General features: G+C 34.7%; 1 long non-coding RNA gene across 1 annotated transcript; it reads right to left on the bottom strand.

Annotated features, from left to right (window-relative positions):
• Positions 1-7,718: 7,718 nt before the first annotated feature.
• LOC131058737 (uncharacterized) lies at positions 7,719-8,204 on the bottom strand. The gene is made up of 3 exons (XR_009109604.1): positions 8,087-8,204; positions 7,956-7,999; positions 7,719-7,850 (listed from the first exon to the last, which is right to left on the bottom strand). It is a non-coding gene; the product is annotated as an uncharacterized LOC131058737 (long non-coding RNA).
• Positions 8,205-17,290: the final 9,086 nt, after the last annotated feature.

The following is a 17,290-nucleotide window of genomic DNA, read 5'->3' as shown; positions in this document are numbered from 1 at the left end:
GAAGATTGGCATCTTATAACTGAGTCTTCATTGTTGGCTTTAATGTGTTGTTCTATTTTGGTATTTGAAATCATTTCTAGCATTTGAATTTCAGTTGTACTATAGTCATGGGAGATTCATCATCTTGTTTCTTTGATTATCATGACCTTGAGTTTATTTTGAATCCTAGATGCAAGTAGGGAGAGTGTCTTCTATTGGGGGTCGGGACCCAAAGTGGTCACCAGGGTGACCCAATAGAAGTCTAGTAAACAAGTGATAACCTAATTAATAAACTTAGGTGGGTAGTTAGATCACACTAAATAAGATAATTCTCTGATGCCTCCTTACCAACAAACGCTCGTACAGGTTTGAGGGTAAGTGAAGAAGGGTCAGGAATGGCTTCCACCAACCTTGTCTCCTCGAAAGGTTGGTGTGGTCCACTAGTGAATGTATGGGGGCTGGGGGTCGAGAGAGGCTACTAGGGTAACCTAGGATGGGGGTCGGGACCTAGTGAAGATCTACCAGGGTAACCCATGACATTCTAGTGATGACACTCTTCCCTTGCAACCTAGTGGTAACCCATATCTCTTCCTTTTGTGTATTTCTCAGTTTCTAGAAGTGGATGTTTTCTCATGCTTATTGCCTTTGTGAATGTGCTCAAGCCTCTGGTGTATTATTGTTATTCATGAGCTTATATAGAATTCTCCTGTGAGCCTCTTTCTTGTTAAGTTTTGTTGATTCCTTGATATTATGGATATGTTGTTTTTGCGGTGAGTCATGTTGATACTCTTGTTTATCTTGCTTCCACCTGGTGGGTCTGATTGGTCCCTCCTAGCATGGGGGTGGACCTATTTTGGTGCCACATGGTTGGCTTGAGTGCTTTTCGCACCCATTGGATTTGGCCCTTTCAGCTTCATGTTCATGTTGGTTCAGAGAAGAGTTGAAGAACATCATTGTTGTACTAGATTTATGTATACTTCCCTACATGGGACTTTTGGAGATTTGTATATTGTGGATCTATCATTTGTATATGTAACTCTTATGTAAATTCTCGAGAATTTTAATGAGAATCTTGCATCAATGTATTATTTTGTAATGTAAATTATTACAGCTCCTTGTAATTATTTGAGATGATGTATAACCTTGTGTAACATCGATATGGGGCTTGAGGACATTTGTTAAATGATTCATTATGTATTTTGTTTAACTGTATTTTAGCATTTGTATACATTATATTGATTGATTTCAAAAAATATTCCCATTTTCATGTTCTTGATTGTTATGTCCTCCTAGCCTCATGGCGAGGCATGACAAAGGGTTTCGAGGCCCTTTCAAAACCTGTTTTTCATGTAGTCAAAAATATTTCCAAATTACAGATAATGGATCACTGCACTCATAAAAGTCAAGATAATCCCCAACAAATGGAACTCAAAAGATTGCAAAGTCAAAAAAGAAGTTGAGCTTACTATACATGCCATAAAGGTGAAATAGTTGTCTGCAACCATCATAAGAAATTAGAACAAAATCAAAGTAGCCCCTAACAAATAGAAGCACAAAGGCTACAAAATTGTATAATATGCCAAGATTATCAAGTTTTCCATAAAGAGGAAATAAATGCATGAAAACACATTAGAAGCTTATAGAAACAAACATGCCAACATCAACAGATTCCAAAACAGTAACAAACAAAACATGCAATGTCATTTGCCAACAATGCAGACTCATGATAGCACTGAATTTTTTTTGTCATTTGCCAACAATGTTGACTTCATGATAGCACTAATTTTTTTTTGACAGCAAATAGATGAACTATCTAAATTGCAACTATGCTTTGTACGCAAGGAACGTTACCCAGGCATGCTTGTTCATTCATCAAATACTAACGTTATTTATAAATGATGCTTGAACAAAATAGGCATGCATTGATTCACATTATTGAATAAAATGGACCTAGGGGAGCAACCTGTTGTAATGAGAAGACTATCACAAGTGGAGAAAATGGTCATTGCTTGAGTCAACCCAGTATTGCAAGTAACACATGCTTTTGGAGGCTGATACAAATATAGTGGTCACACCATAAGCTTCTCACAAAACATAAAGAACATTGCAAGAGTGCTTCCACGTAGAATAGAAAAGTTAGATGTGCTCATAGTTTGAAGATTGCATACAAGACATTTTTACGATTGTTATGCAAGTAGAAGCCATGTTAGAGATGCATTCCAATACAACGTCAAATATGATCCATATTATAATGATGATGCTAGAAGTGTTGAATGCTTAGCACAAATTCCCAAAGAAAAAACAAATATTTCAAACATGCTAAATACTATTGAAACAAATGAAGAAATAGTGAATCCAAATTATGAAATGGGTAGCGATGAAGATCAAACTGAAATTGGCACAACATTTCAAAGTAATCTGATGGCTTTGGAGCTTCTTGATAGGCTGAAATTTGTGCCAACTACTTCAAGATACAGAGAATGCAAGGAGTGAGATGCTGGAATAAGAGCTCAAATGTACCCTTGAAAGAAAATTGATAGTGGAAAGACACTGTGCTAGCTATCTTTTGATGAACAAGAACAAGCACAAGAAGAAGCAGTTGTGATGTCACAAAATAATGTCAGGTGAAGAAATATTATTCTAAGTAATGTCCGTGTTTATATGTCTTTCCTAAAGCTTGCAAATCATTTTACCTATATGGTGAAATAGAAAAAAGAGCAACTAGGTTTTGATAGCAAGTCAGGAAAATCGAAAGCCTATGTAGTGTGGTTTTGTTTCATTGATGGTTTCATTTTTTAGGAAATACAAAAAAACATTCAGAAGCTTTTTCTTTATGAACATCAATCTAGGTTTTTTTCTTCATTTTTTTGGGGTAGAAAATCTCTATTGTTAGCAAATGGTTTTTTTTTTCATGGGAATGTCTAATTTAATGGCAACAAAAAACATAACAAGAGTGTTGTTTTGCTTCTACTTTTAAGTTTTAGTCGTAACTATAATTTGCTCGGAGGTAAAGATAATGTGTGTTCTCTGATAGTGAGTTATTTGGGTAGTGAACAATAGAAGATGTTGAATGGTTTTGGAGCTTGTGGTTTATGGTTTATCTCTTTGTGATAATGATGGTTTAATTTGATAGTGAATTGTCATTTGTTTGCAAATTGTTTGCGCCTAAAAGTCGAGGATACAATCCTAAGAAAATTAAAGTGAACGCTCACTATAACTAGAAGATGAAACAAAAAAGCATGATTGACATCATAGCAAATCATGGGGATATGATCTTTTACCATGGAAGTCAAGCATTTTCTTTTTGTAGATTTGATGTGAGATGGTGATTAATAAATACTCTGAATTTAAGTCTTCAATTAATCTATGTTCAACAAAATACTCCAGAAGCTTAACAGAATCTGATTGTGAAAGAACAAAAGATACAAAGGAAGAAGAAAGTAATTGTAAGGCAGATCGTGGCTAATATTAATGAGCAAATTAAAGAGCTCATGATCTGCAAATATTTTTTATGAATATAGAAAGGTTAGTCTATTTATTTCTTCTCGAATATTTGTTAATTAAACTATTAATATTAATAATAATAATATCATAAAAATAAGTGAATAGTTACAATAATCTAATATCATTCAATAAGAATAATACAAAATAAATAATTAAAAAATCTTAACATTAGTAATGTAACATTAATATTATTATAATATAGATATAATTAAAATTATATTACAAATAAATTCATACTACAACACATATTTAAATTTATGTTTTATAGTAACATATAATAATATGATTCAATTATGTTTCAGTTATATGTAAGAGTTCAATAAGGTTATGGTTTTTATTAGGATAAAACGGGTTTTGATGGGACCCCAAAACCATTACAACTAGAAAGTTGCCAACAAGAAATGAACTAAACTGCTTGGCAGTGAAAACAAGTTTTAAAAGGACCTCAAACATTGGTGACTTACGAGCATCTAGTGCCCAAACCCAAATACTACACAAACCAAAATAAAAAAACTACAACATCCACATACAATCAAACACCAACCAAACCTTAGACATAAGACATTAAAATAGAAGCTAGTAGAACCTGATGCTCTAAATCAACATACACTAGACCATAAAATGCAAGGAATAAGAGTTTTAACTAGCACCATCAGCCAACAAAAAGGGTTTTTCTAGGCTCCCATAACTTGTAAAAGAAGCTCCTAGACACAAAAGACCACGCAATCAATATGTAACCAAAAATAAACATTGGCAAAACTAGGCCCTTGACAACTGCTAGCAACTAGCCAATCCCACAAAGAAACTAAAAACATAGGGTTTTTTCAAGCTCCCTCAACCTTGAAAGTGGGTTTTACAAGGCTCCCACAACCTTCTAAGGCCTAGAAAACAACAACACTACCTGCATGCACAATCTGGCCAAGAGGGTTTTAACAGGCTCCCACAACCAACAAACCATTATGGGAAACAAGAATAAGACTATGAACCTAGAACCATTTACAAACAACACCATGAGGGTTATGACTAGCTCCCTCAACCAGCAGCACGAACTGCAACAACCGACATGCTCCCCCACACCTACTCTGCACATTAATAGGAGAAGAAGGAAAATAGGTCGACATGAAAGTGGGTTTTACAAGGCTCCCAAAAATTGCTAAGGCCCATAAAATAACATCTTTTCCTAAAAGTGTAATCTGGCCAAGAGGGTTTTTATATCCTCCCACAACCAAAAAACTGTTTTGGGAAATAGGGATAAAATTGTAAACCCAAAACTGTCTACGAAGAATGCCATGAGGGTTTTGACCAACTCCCTCAACTAGCAACATGAACAGTAGTAGACAAGAAACTCCCCCACACCTACTCTCCACCTCAATAGGACAAGAAGGAGAGAAACTCGACTTCCCTGACAACCCAATCGAAGCCCAGAACCCATGTCGCCACTCCACCTCCATAGGAGAGAAAAACACCTCATATAGAGATCCATGAGAATGGACAAGAATAGCTTTAAACACCCTCACCAAGGAATAAACTAGGAGAGAACAGAGGGTCCATACAAAAAAGCAAATGAACAAAAGAAGAAAGCCATTCAGAACAACTAAACCACCCAAAAGAGTTGAAGCCCCACAAAACCTGAGCAGAGAAAAACTCTCAATAGGCCAACCACAAAAATGAAAGACCCCAACCCCAAAAGGTTGGGACTTCCATCTCGAAAGCCGCAAAGCATCTTTCTCATAGCCAAAGCCAATAGCACCCTCTAACACAACCACACCTTCCTATAACTATACATAGCCCTACCTCTAGCACCCAAAAAGAGCTTGCAGTCCCCAACACCTACTAAGGAGAGCAGGGGAAACCGGAGGAAAAGACTCCTTCCCCACTACACTCAGCCCAGATCTTTAGGAAACTGCATCCACGAGAAAAATTGGTGCGCAGGGCTAAGAAGCAAGCACGAACTGAAGGGAAAAGACTTTCTCCTAGCCCATCTGCCTCATCATCCTCATCATCTTCACCTAAGTTTTCATGCACATAAACCCTAGCTCGCCCATTCCCAGTAGCTCACTTGTTCCCGCCCATCTTCCACTAGTAAAAATTATTGAGTTTAATAAGGCTATGTTAAAGATTATGGATCAAAGATTTTATAAAATAATAAGAATATAAATACATTATATTGTAATAGTATTTATATAATTAAATATATATTTATTATAATATTGATTTAAAATAATATAATATTAGATCCATATAAAATTATAAAAAAATCATTACAAATTAATATGATATAATATAATCTATTAAATAATATAATGTAAATTAATAGAGCAATATAGATATTTAATATAATATTGGTTTAAACTCTCGTTTAGGGTTACCTAATTTTATTATAAAATTATGTATTATAATAATATTAATATAATATAATAACACTTAGGGTTAAACTTCAACTTAAGGTTAGAATAAGGTTCTAACATAATGCAATATATATAATATAAAAATTCTTAATATTAATATAAGATTACTATTAAAGTAATGTTGACAATTAAAATTCAAATTAGTGAAGGATTATGATTTACTTAATGTTCAATTATTTGAATCTAATCTTAATCTTTCATTTTTTAAAGATTAATATTTAAATGTTCTAATCACATCAAAATATAAATTAAAAATAATATTGCATATTTACTTAGGGTTAGCATGATGTAATTTATTAATTTAAATTGTAAGATCTAATTTCTTTGTTACTCTCTTTCTTCAACTTTAATGCATAATAAAATTGTCATAGATGAAAATTTATGGTATAGTATCAATTTAAAGTTTTATGCTAAAAATTGAGTGTTTGTATAACTTTTTACCCAAAGTTTGTTTTTGACTAGCTTTTTATTCATAACTTCTCTTACACTTGATCTATGTCTTCAAATTATTGATTTTTCTTTTAGGTCTTCCTGATAAAATAGATGAAAATAAATTCTCAAATACTATATTCTGTATCAAAATTATAATTGTATTGTTTTAGACCTAATAGCTACAAGAACTCTAATTTTTTCTCAATTTTTTTTTTTTTTTATACCATCAAATATATCACTTAATATATATCTAACTATCAGCATAACCCTTACACCTCCTTTGGGTGCAAGTGCCATTATTAATTGAATGGTGGTATTGTTTTTGAATATGGGAAAATAGGTTTTGATGGGCCCTTGAAACCCATTACAATTAGAAGATCAAAAGATAAACATTATAGTGCAGCTAAACAAAAAGACAAGAAACAAAGGAAAGACAACTGGTGAACCAAACGCCAGCAAACAAGAGAACACAAATTATATACCAAAAAAGACTGGCAGAAGTCCAGGCTTAGGTTAATTTCTGAAGCATTTCTGCCACTTCTGGCTCCATTTTTAAGTTTTACTTCTTTTATGTTTATAGAGCTTTCTGGAACATATCATATACGAAAGTAACTGAGGACAAACATATGTGAAACATAGTGCAACTACTAAATTGATAGGTGGCATGTGTGAAACTAGCTTAATAAATATTATGATTAATTTTTTTTATGGTTTGACATTTGATGTGATATAATTTTATCATGTTTTGACATTTGATTAAATGAATTAAATATGTAAGATAAAGAAAAATAAATTTTAATTTTTCCTTACTCTAATCCATAGAAAGATAGATAAATTATATTTTTACAATTATTTAAAATAAAAAAATTAAATATAATTATCTAAATTTTATTTAATTCTTTGTTATGATTGATTAAATTATCGAAAAAGTAGAAATAATTCAATTGATAGAAACTAATATCTACAATACAGAACACTCCTTTGAAACATTCATGATAACTTGAGTTTTTAATAATATAACTTTTAATACTTTTTGATTATTAACATTAAACGCTTTCAATTAAAAATTGAGAAACTATATCGTATCACATGTATACATAATCATATTTCCGTTACTATTCCAACTCTGACATTACTGCACTACACAACTCATATTTGAATTACACAACACCTTTTCTTAGTGACATAACAATTCTGATACAAATTGAAGTTAATTTAACATCCAATAGTCATGCGATACGTACATAATCACATCATTTAAATGCAGCAGAGGAATCATACGACTAGAAATTTAACAATTGATTATGGCTATTCCTCGCCTTACATAAATTTTGAACTATTACATATTGCTAAAATGAAAATATTACAGATAGACACTATTCAAATCTTATCGAACTATTACATATTGTTAATTTTATTGTTTTTAAATTAACATGGGTCCAAGCAATGTTCGTCTGGGGAATGTATCCATTGAAGCTCTTCCCTGGGGTAGAAAGTTCCTGCTTTTTCGTCGGTTCTCTTTTTCATCTATTTCATCATCAACGCAACGCATAATTATAAACAAATATTTTTTAGTTAGAACACTTTACTAATCTAAAATAAAAACTGAAAATACTGGGTTATTATTTATACCTTCTCTTTTACACCCATCTTCCCCTCATATTTATTGACAGAGTCTGCAAATGAAAGATATTCTATCAATACGCCTTCATAATAACCTTTAAATGTTTAAGAAATTGCAGATCCAAATAAAACCAAATTACCAAGGAGACGACAGTCTGAACGAAAGAATAACACCAGCATCACTAAAACAATGACTGCCGAGCATCGACCCATCCCAGTCTGAGGAGATATGAGGTTTTATTGTTTCTTATTCATTCTGTAAATGAACAAGAGTATATATAACGATCATCACCGTGACTTTCAACTATGTTGAAGATTTCAAACATAATTTTCTTTGCCGTGTTTCAAGGATAAAGCTTTTAAGCAATGTAGTCCATGGATTTAAATATGACAACCACCTTCACAAGAACGAATGGAAATTATGATGGATTTAAATTGTTTCATCCAAGTTTTCATCCCACAATACCAAAACTTCACGTGTTATAGTTTGACATTTTTAGCGTTAGCGGACAAAAATCGAGCGACCCTCATCAACTTTCACACGGGATTCTCCAAATACTTTAACGTGGTATAGCTTGACATTTTTGGCTTTAGCTGCTTTCGTCGGAAAAACATGAGCGGGCCCCAATGAACTTTCACATTGTATTCTCGAGATCCTGGTTATTCGCACTATTTAAATTCAACTGAAACTTAATCAAAATATATATGCAACTTAAATGGGGGTTTTCTCGAGATCCTGGTTATTCGCACTATTTTGTTTGTGGTAGTGGGGGTTTTCTTTGTTCATTGCATATCCCTCATGCACTCTAGGTGTCACCTTATGGATATGTAATGGTACCAACCTATTCAACTTTTATTAATCAAAATATATATGCAACTTAAATGGGGGTTTTCTCGAGATCCTGGTTATTCGCACTATTTTGTTTGTGGTAGTGGGGGTTTTCTTTGTTCATTGCATATCCCTCATGCACTCTAGGTGTCACCTTATGGATATGTAATGGTACCAACCTATTCAACTTTTATTAATCAAAATATATATGCAACTTAAATGGAGCAAATGCCTATTAGTAATCATAAATGTGTGTTATGTCTAACTTTATATCCAACACCAAGGGACCAATAATTGAACACAAAAGAATACTTTTTGTTATTAAAACAACATATTATTATATAAAATACAACTTATATCAAACACAAAGGGACCAATTGTTGAACACTAAAACATTTGTACTATCCCCCACATTTCATGAGGAAAAGCGAGGTATTTATTCTGTTCACCTTTTGCATTTTTTATAGAATACATTATTAATATGAAATACTCCAATGCATATACATCGTTAAACTAAGATAATAGTACTTGTTTAAGGGATAATCTTATTTTATTAAATGGGCATCTTATTTTATAAATGACACACTTATAGTGTATAGCTATGATATTTTATTAGAAACGAAAAATTATTTATTTCACTTGTTAATAAATGTATGTATGTCTTTTTTATATAGCATTTATAGGTTCTCTTGTGTTCAAGTATTGGTCCATTTTGACCAACATTTGGTAGTATTTTTATTTACATAAGGATTATTTATTTACAATATATAGTATAAATATATGGCAATACTGAATATTATAACCACAAGTGGTTGTACAACTATTGAACCTTGTACAATTACTGGCCCCTCTCCCCTAAGCTAACTTGTAAATTTTATATACTGATCTTCAATGCAAACAACTGTCCTGCCCACACCATATTTAGTTTAAGGTAATTTTTTAAATCATTTCTCCTCCCCAAAGATTTTTAAATTTAATATACACACACACACACAATTTTATATTATATTTATAAAATATTATATTCATTTTGATATTATTTCTTCTTTTATGTTATATATCATATTTATGAATATAAGGGTAAGTGCACAAAGATGATGGTCAAAAGGGGGGTATAAGTGGACACTTTTTTTTCTGAAATCAGGTGAACCTGAACTTGGACACAAAATTTGAAAGTCATCCACTCTAGATATGAAGATGATCAAAGAACAAATATTCGAGTACTCTGAATCTAGTTTCCAAACTACTAAACTTTTTCAAAATTGGATAATATTAAGGGAGTCAAATCCTTCATGCACGAAAAACAGACCCTAATTTTTTCAGAAAAAACATAACATAGTGTCTGACGTGTGCATCAAAAAAGTCATAGTTAGATTTAGTATTTTGACAAATCTTTTGGCATAAAGGTAGCTAAGAGTGAGCACTAGAAGATGTGTATTTTGTTGTAATTTTTTATTGAGTTATTTTTTTTTAATGATTTTTCCAATCGAGCACATCCTGAAAATTAGGTACCTATTCATGCGCAAAGCATAAGTTGCACTAAAGAAATCAAAAATACAAATTTTGTTTTTTTAAATTGTAAAGAATCAAGTGCACTACTATAATATATTAATTTTTTTAAAGTTTGATAAGTATATCAAAAGTTATTAAAAAAATGGTGCACGTATGTGTGTGAGAAGTATGGAGACACTAGTAAAATAAATTCAATAATAATAGGTTATTGTTGTTCAAATTTTTAAAAAATTATATGGTTAGAAAGATTAGAAGATGGGTGAAAATATGGTGGCAATTTTAGAAATACCCACTTGATGAAGTATAAACCTGATGATGACAAAGTTGAGAAACCAAGTGATAAAATAAAACACATCAAAAAGGAGGGAAATGGAGGGAAATCAATGTTCCAAACCATAGCTTTGTCATACAGGCCTATTTTCAAGCCTAAAGAGTCAAAAGCGTGTATGAGGTACCTATGGTATAAAAAGCTCGTACACACTATTTTTACTATAAATAGCGCATACACGCTAGGTTTGTTTAATTTTTTGGAGTGTGTATAATATGATATTGTATATATAATATGTGCCATAATATATATAAAAATATTATATATAATATATTCAAAAATATTATATATATATATAATATATTAAGTATATATACACACGTGTGTGTATGTGTATTTTTTCTCTCTCTCTCTCTCTCTCTCTCTCTCTCTCTCTCTCTCTCTCCCTCCCTCCCTCCTCCCCTCTCTCTTCTTCTTGCTCCAATATATCTTCTTTTTTTGCATATAGATGAGGTGATACGAAGATTGACAAGGTGGTCGGGTTTTTTTTGTTTCTTTTAAAGAAGATAGGATATAAAGTAGAATGTTTGAAGAACATAAACATATTGGTTTCTTTGGATCATGTGGATGTATCGGTTGGATAATCTTTATGGGTTGTATGGTGTACTATGGGGTCATATGGTGTCTTATGACCCCTTAGGTGTCTTTAGGAATCATATAGTGTCCTAAGGGCTTATATGGTGTTCTATAATCCCTTAGGAAACCATATGACCCCTTAAGACTCCATATGGTGTCGTTATGGGTCGTATGGTGTCCTAAAGGGTCATATGGTGTTCTATGACCCCTTAGGTGTCATTAGAGTTCATATTGTTTCCTAATAGGTAATATGGTGTCCTATGAATCCTTAGGACATGATATGACTCTTTAAGACACCATACGACCCATAACGACACCATATTGTGTCCTGAGGGGTCATAGGATGCCATATGACCCCTCAGGACACCATATCACCCATAACAACACCATATCACCCATAACAACACCATATGGTGTCCTAAAGGGTTATTTGCTATTCAATGACCCCTTAGGACACTATTTGGTGTCGTTATAGGTCCTATGGTGTGCTAAGGGATCATATAGTGTCCTATTACCCCTTAGGACACCCTATGACCCTTTAGATGTTGTTAGGGATCATATTGTGTTCTAATGGTCATATGGTGTCATTATGTGTCTAATGGTGTCTTATGACCCCTAAGACACCTTATGACCCCTTAGGACACCATATGGTGTCCTTAGGGGTCATATGGTGTCCTTAGGGGTCATATGGTCTCCTACGACCCCTTAGGACACCATTTGACCCCTTATGACTCCATATAGTGTCGTTATGGGTTGTATGGTGCCCTAAGAGCTTATATAGTGTTTTATGACCCCTTAACGACACCATCTGGTGTCATTATGGGTTGTATGGTGTGCTAAGGGGTCATATGGTGTCCTATGACCCTTAGGGCTCCATATAACCTCTTATGTGTTGTTATGGGTCATATGGTGTCTTAAGGAGTCATATGGTTTCCTATGACCCCTTAGGACACATGCATGGATCCCTAGGATACCATATGACCCTTAAGAATACCATATGACATGAGAAAAACACAATAAGGATACCATATGACCCCTAAGAATACCATATGACATGAAAAAAAATGATGTCCTCCAAGTTCAAGTTCTCCTATGGCCCCTTAGGAAGCTATTTTACCCCTTAAGAATCCATATGGTGTTCTACGAGGACATATAGTATTCTATAACCTCTTAGAACACTATTTGGTGTCATTATGGGTCGTATGGTGTGCTAAGGGGTCATATGGTGTCCTATGACCCCTTAGGACTCCATATGACCTCTTATGTATTTTTATGGGTCATATGGTGTCCTATTACCCCTTAGGACACATGCATGGATCCCTAGGATACCATACAACCCCTAAGAATACCATATGACCCTAGAGAGGGAGAGAGGGGCACAAGAGGGAGGGAATGGTAGAGATATACACCTAAGAGAGAATGAGAGTGAGATAGAGAGATAGAGACTAAGAGGGAGAGACAAGAGATAAATGAGTGAAAGAGAGATGGAGAGAGAGAGAGGGGGGAGACAAAGATAGAGAAAGGGAAAGGGAGGGGGAGAGAGAGATGGAGATAGAGAGGGAAATAGAGGGAAATAGAGGGAAATAGAGGGAAATAGAGGGAGAGATAGATATATAAAATGACACAGAGAAGGGGACTCAAAGAGAGAGAGAGAGAGAGAGAGAGAGAGAGAGAGATACCTAAGAGAGGGGGAGATATAGAGAGTGTATAGAGGGATTGGGAGAGAAAGAGAGAACTAAGCGATGGAGGGAGGGAAGGTGAGAGAGAGAGAGAAAGAGAGGGTGAGAGATAGAGAGTCTGACTGAGATGGAGGAATAGATGGAAGGAGAGTACAAGAGACTAGACAGAGAGCTGAGAAGAGAGAGAGAGAGGGAGAGAGGGAGAAAGAGAGGTAATTATAAAGGGAGAGAGGGAGGGGGAGGAGAGAGGGAGAGAATGAGAGAGAGATACACCTGAGAGAAGGGGAGAGTGAGATAGAGAGAAACAGGATGAGAAGGAGAGACTTGAGAGATAAATAATGGGAGAGAGAGAGAGAGAGAGAGAGAGAGAGAGATTTAGGAAGTGGGGAAATATAGAGAGATCTAAGAGGTGGATAGATAGATTGGGAGAGAAAGAGAGACCTAAGAGGTGGAGGGAGGGAAGGTGAGAGAGAGAGAGAAAGAGAGGGTGAAAGATAGAGAGAGTCTGAGTGAGAGGAAGGAAGGGATGGAAGGAGAGTACAAGAGACTAGAGAGAGAGAGGTGTGAAGAGAGGGAGAGAGGGAGAGAGTGAGAAAGAGAGGTAATGAGAAAGGGAGAAAGGGAGGGTGAGGAGATAGGGAGAGAATGAGAGAGAGATACACCTGACAGAAGGGGAGAGTAAGATAGAGAGAAAGAGGATGAGAGGGAGAGACTTCAGAGATAAAGAATTGGAGAGAGAGGGAGAGAGAGAGAGAGAGAGAGAGAGAGAGAGTTGAATGAAAATAAGAAAGGGAGGGGAGGGAGAGAGTGGGAAAGAGATACACTTGATAGAGGAGGAGAGTGAGATAGAGAGATGGAGGGAGAGAGGGAGAGAGACTTGAGAGAGAGAGAGAGAGAGAGAGAGAGGTTGATAGCCAGAGACTTGACAGAGAGAAGCAAAGAGACTTGAGAGAAAGAGAAATGGAGGGAGAGGGGGAGAGAGAAAGAGAGTTAGAGGGAAAGAAATACTTGACAAAGGAAGAGAAAGGGAGGGGGAGGTAGAGAATGAGAGAGCGAGAGACACTAAAGAGAGGGGGAGAGAGTGAGAGATAGAGATATTTGAGAGAGGGAGAGAAAGAGATGGATAGATGAAAGAGAGAAAGAGGGTGAGGGAGATGAGAAAGAGAGGGAGAGATACTAGAGAGAGGGAAGAAAGTAGAGAGGGAGAGATACCTAAGAGAGTGAAGAAAGTAGAGAGGGAGATGCCTAAGAGACAAAAAGGTAGGGTTTAAGGAAGAGAGAGGGGGAATGTAGGGAAGAGATGAGAGAGATAATATTGATATGAGCATGCTGATTATTGAAATTTGACTAAGTCCAAAATTTATAAGAATACTCAAAAAACTAGAATCTACATTATAACTCTTAGAGATCTGGAACCACTCTCAAACATCCTGACAATATATACATAAATTATAAAGATAAAAGACAAAGAGAAATGCCACTTATACTTAAATGTTATATTTTATGTATATATCCTACCGAAAAACCTAATGGAATGCTAAATGAATTGCATTTTATTGATGGAAAAATGCATACTTGGTTTACAAACTAAAACCGCGTACAGGTTTTTTAGTTTCTAAACCAGGTACGAGGTTTTAGTTTTTAAACCGCGTATGCGGTTACTATACTATAAACTCCATACGTGGTTACTATACTATAAACCCCATTCGCGGTTTAGCTTTAGTTAGGCTCGGCAAAACAAGCCTAAATGCATATGGGGTTCTTGAAATTTGAAATACCCTGTGTGCTTCTTGTTTTTTTTGGGTGTGTCCACTTTTCTGATCACCATCTTTGTGCACTTACCCATAACTTTTTTATATTTATAAATGATTATATTTAATAGAAAATAATATATATAATATTATTAAATTTTGATTTTTTTTAGTTTATTTTATATATGAGGTAAGTTCTACCCAGTAAGGGGAGTAGACCTCATTTTATTAATAGTAATATAACTAGTACATCCAATGGGCTAGGGTAATAATCCCTTCCACCAACACGTTAGCTCTCTCCAACTAAGAGGCAGAAAGTAAATCTCATACAAGCTAATATAGTTGCCAAATACGTTAATGTTGTAATTTTTTAGCCCTTCACGATATAGTTTGAGGGTTTCCTCCATTATACCCTTCTTGGCCACTACCTCAACATAAAAAATCCTAGCAATAGATCCTTTCTTTAGAGTCGTCTTGATCTTAACCAAAGTCATAATGACAAATCCATCAAGGTCCTCCCAAAGAAGGTTGCTGGCAAAATGAGGAGCCTTGTAATTAAGGCCAATGCCTTGAACCACATTCTCAAAGAAAATTCCTAGCAACAAACTATCATGGAGATGCTTTGGGACAATGTCCCTATCCCAATAACATTCTTTATGGCAGCCAAAAGATAATCTTCTTCAATCATGAACAATCACCCAAGCTACTCGTCAATGCTTTCTTCACAACATGGACAGGTGACTCCAAACCGCTTAGTGCTCACCATTCTATACAACTTCCCTTGTTACAACACTAGATCATTAAATCCCTATATTCTCCCAAAAAATCCACCCCCAAAAGATTTGATTTGCATGTTCAAAACTAGATCAGAGTGTCTAAATAATCCATCAATTGTCTATAATTTTTGTCCTTTCCACCAAATAGTTTGGTAGCCATGAGGATGCCCAAAGTAGATTTATTCCAAATTTGATTGCTGAAATATCTCGGCTTACCAAAATCAGACTAATAGAATCACCATAGAATTTGGTCAAATCTCTTCCCATAGATTCAAAGTACATCCAATCTCACAATTTACATAGATAAAAATGAGTTTGTCAGGCCAACCCATCCATTTTTGTCCGATCAGATTTCTACCACCGTACCACCTTATCTAGTACTTGACTGAACCAAAGAGATTCCATCAGATCGATCAATTTCAACAATCTTTACCAAATCTATCCACTCACAAAGATTATCAACAATCTTATCCCCATTAGCCCAAACTCCTAGGTTTTCCATGTAGTCTACGTATGCCCTTATTGGCCTCTCTATATACATGGGATATTGTGTAGTCCCTATTATTGCATAAATTAGTGTTGATTATCTTAACCTATCTTAACAACTTCTAATTTGAGACATGCTCCCTTGTAATGTTGTTGATGACAAGAAAAGAGTTTCCTTCTATATCCAAATTGCAAATTTCCCTACTTATGCATAAAGCCAATTTTTTATCTAGTGCTTCTAGTTCAGTTGCATTGTTGGTGGAAATTCCAACATATTTGGAATAGGCCCATACATAGTTACCTATGTTGTCTCTTATTATACAACCACTGCCACGCTTGCCTGGATCGCCTTTGGAGGCCCCATCAAAACTAATTAGTTTGTATCTATCTGGGTTTCAAACGCTCTGCATAACCAAATACAACTCCACAAATTCCTAACAAAATCTCCCTAAGGTCACCCCTGTTCTTGCCACTTCAAATTCAACTTTTTATCCCAAGTGCATACATATTCATTATTTTTGCATTTGACCTTTTCATTCGCCACTTCACAGATGCTATGTTGTATTTTGACAATTATTTTTTTGATTGTGAAGGCTTTATCATTGAAAACACATATGTTCCTTTCTTTCCAAAGATGTCATAATATCATGAATGATACAATTAGCCAAATATTGACCCACAAAGATCTTTTTACCTTCTTGGGCCAACTAGTCATGAATCTACCAATCATTTGATTCCTAACCATAGACGAATTTATAGACTCAAAAAACCAATCCCATCATTGTGAGGCATATAAGCACCATAATAACAAATGATGAATTGTTTCCTCATTAGGATAGAGTAATGGACATAGGCTTGGGCTAACGATCCCATACTTTTTGAGTCTCTCACTAGTGAGTACCCTTCTATAAATCAAACAATCCATAAGAAAGTCCCTGCTCTAGGTGTGATGCTCTGATGCCAACATAATCTTGTTGGCCAATGCTTTCATTCAAGTTGTCTTTTTCAATGCATATCCCAACTTGATATAGTATTCTCTAGAATTGGCCACACACCAAAAGATCATATCTTCTTCAGATATCACTATTCTCCTATTGGTAATAATTTTTATCAATTTTTCGTTGTACCCAATAAGTAATTTTTAATGTTTTCATATTCTCTATCTTGCATGGGACAAACTTCTCTCAATTAATACACAATATCTTACATACACACCATTTATACTCACGGCCTCCTCGATCCACCCTATGTCCTCAAATGCATTAATGATAGAATGTGCTCCACAACAAGAGTTACTCCAAAAAAATTATTTTCTTTCTTTCCCAATCTTCCATGAGATATGCTTCGTGATAACATGAATACACTCCCAAAGGAATTTACACAAAGCTAAGCCACCACTACAATTAT

Source organism: Cryptomeria japonica, chromosome 4, assembly GCF_030272615.1.
Source record: "Cryptomeria japonica chromosome 4, Sugi_1.0, whole genome shotgun sequence".
NCBI lineage: Eukaryota > Viridiplantae > Streptophyta > Pinopsida > Cupressales > Cupressaceae > Cryptomeria > Cryptomeria japonica.
The sequence above is the reverse complement of the archived record's forward strand: the minus strand, read 5'-3'. Positions and strand labels throughout refer to the sequence as shown.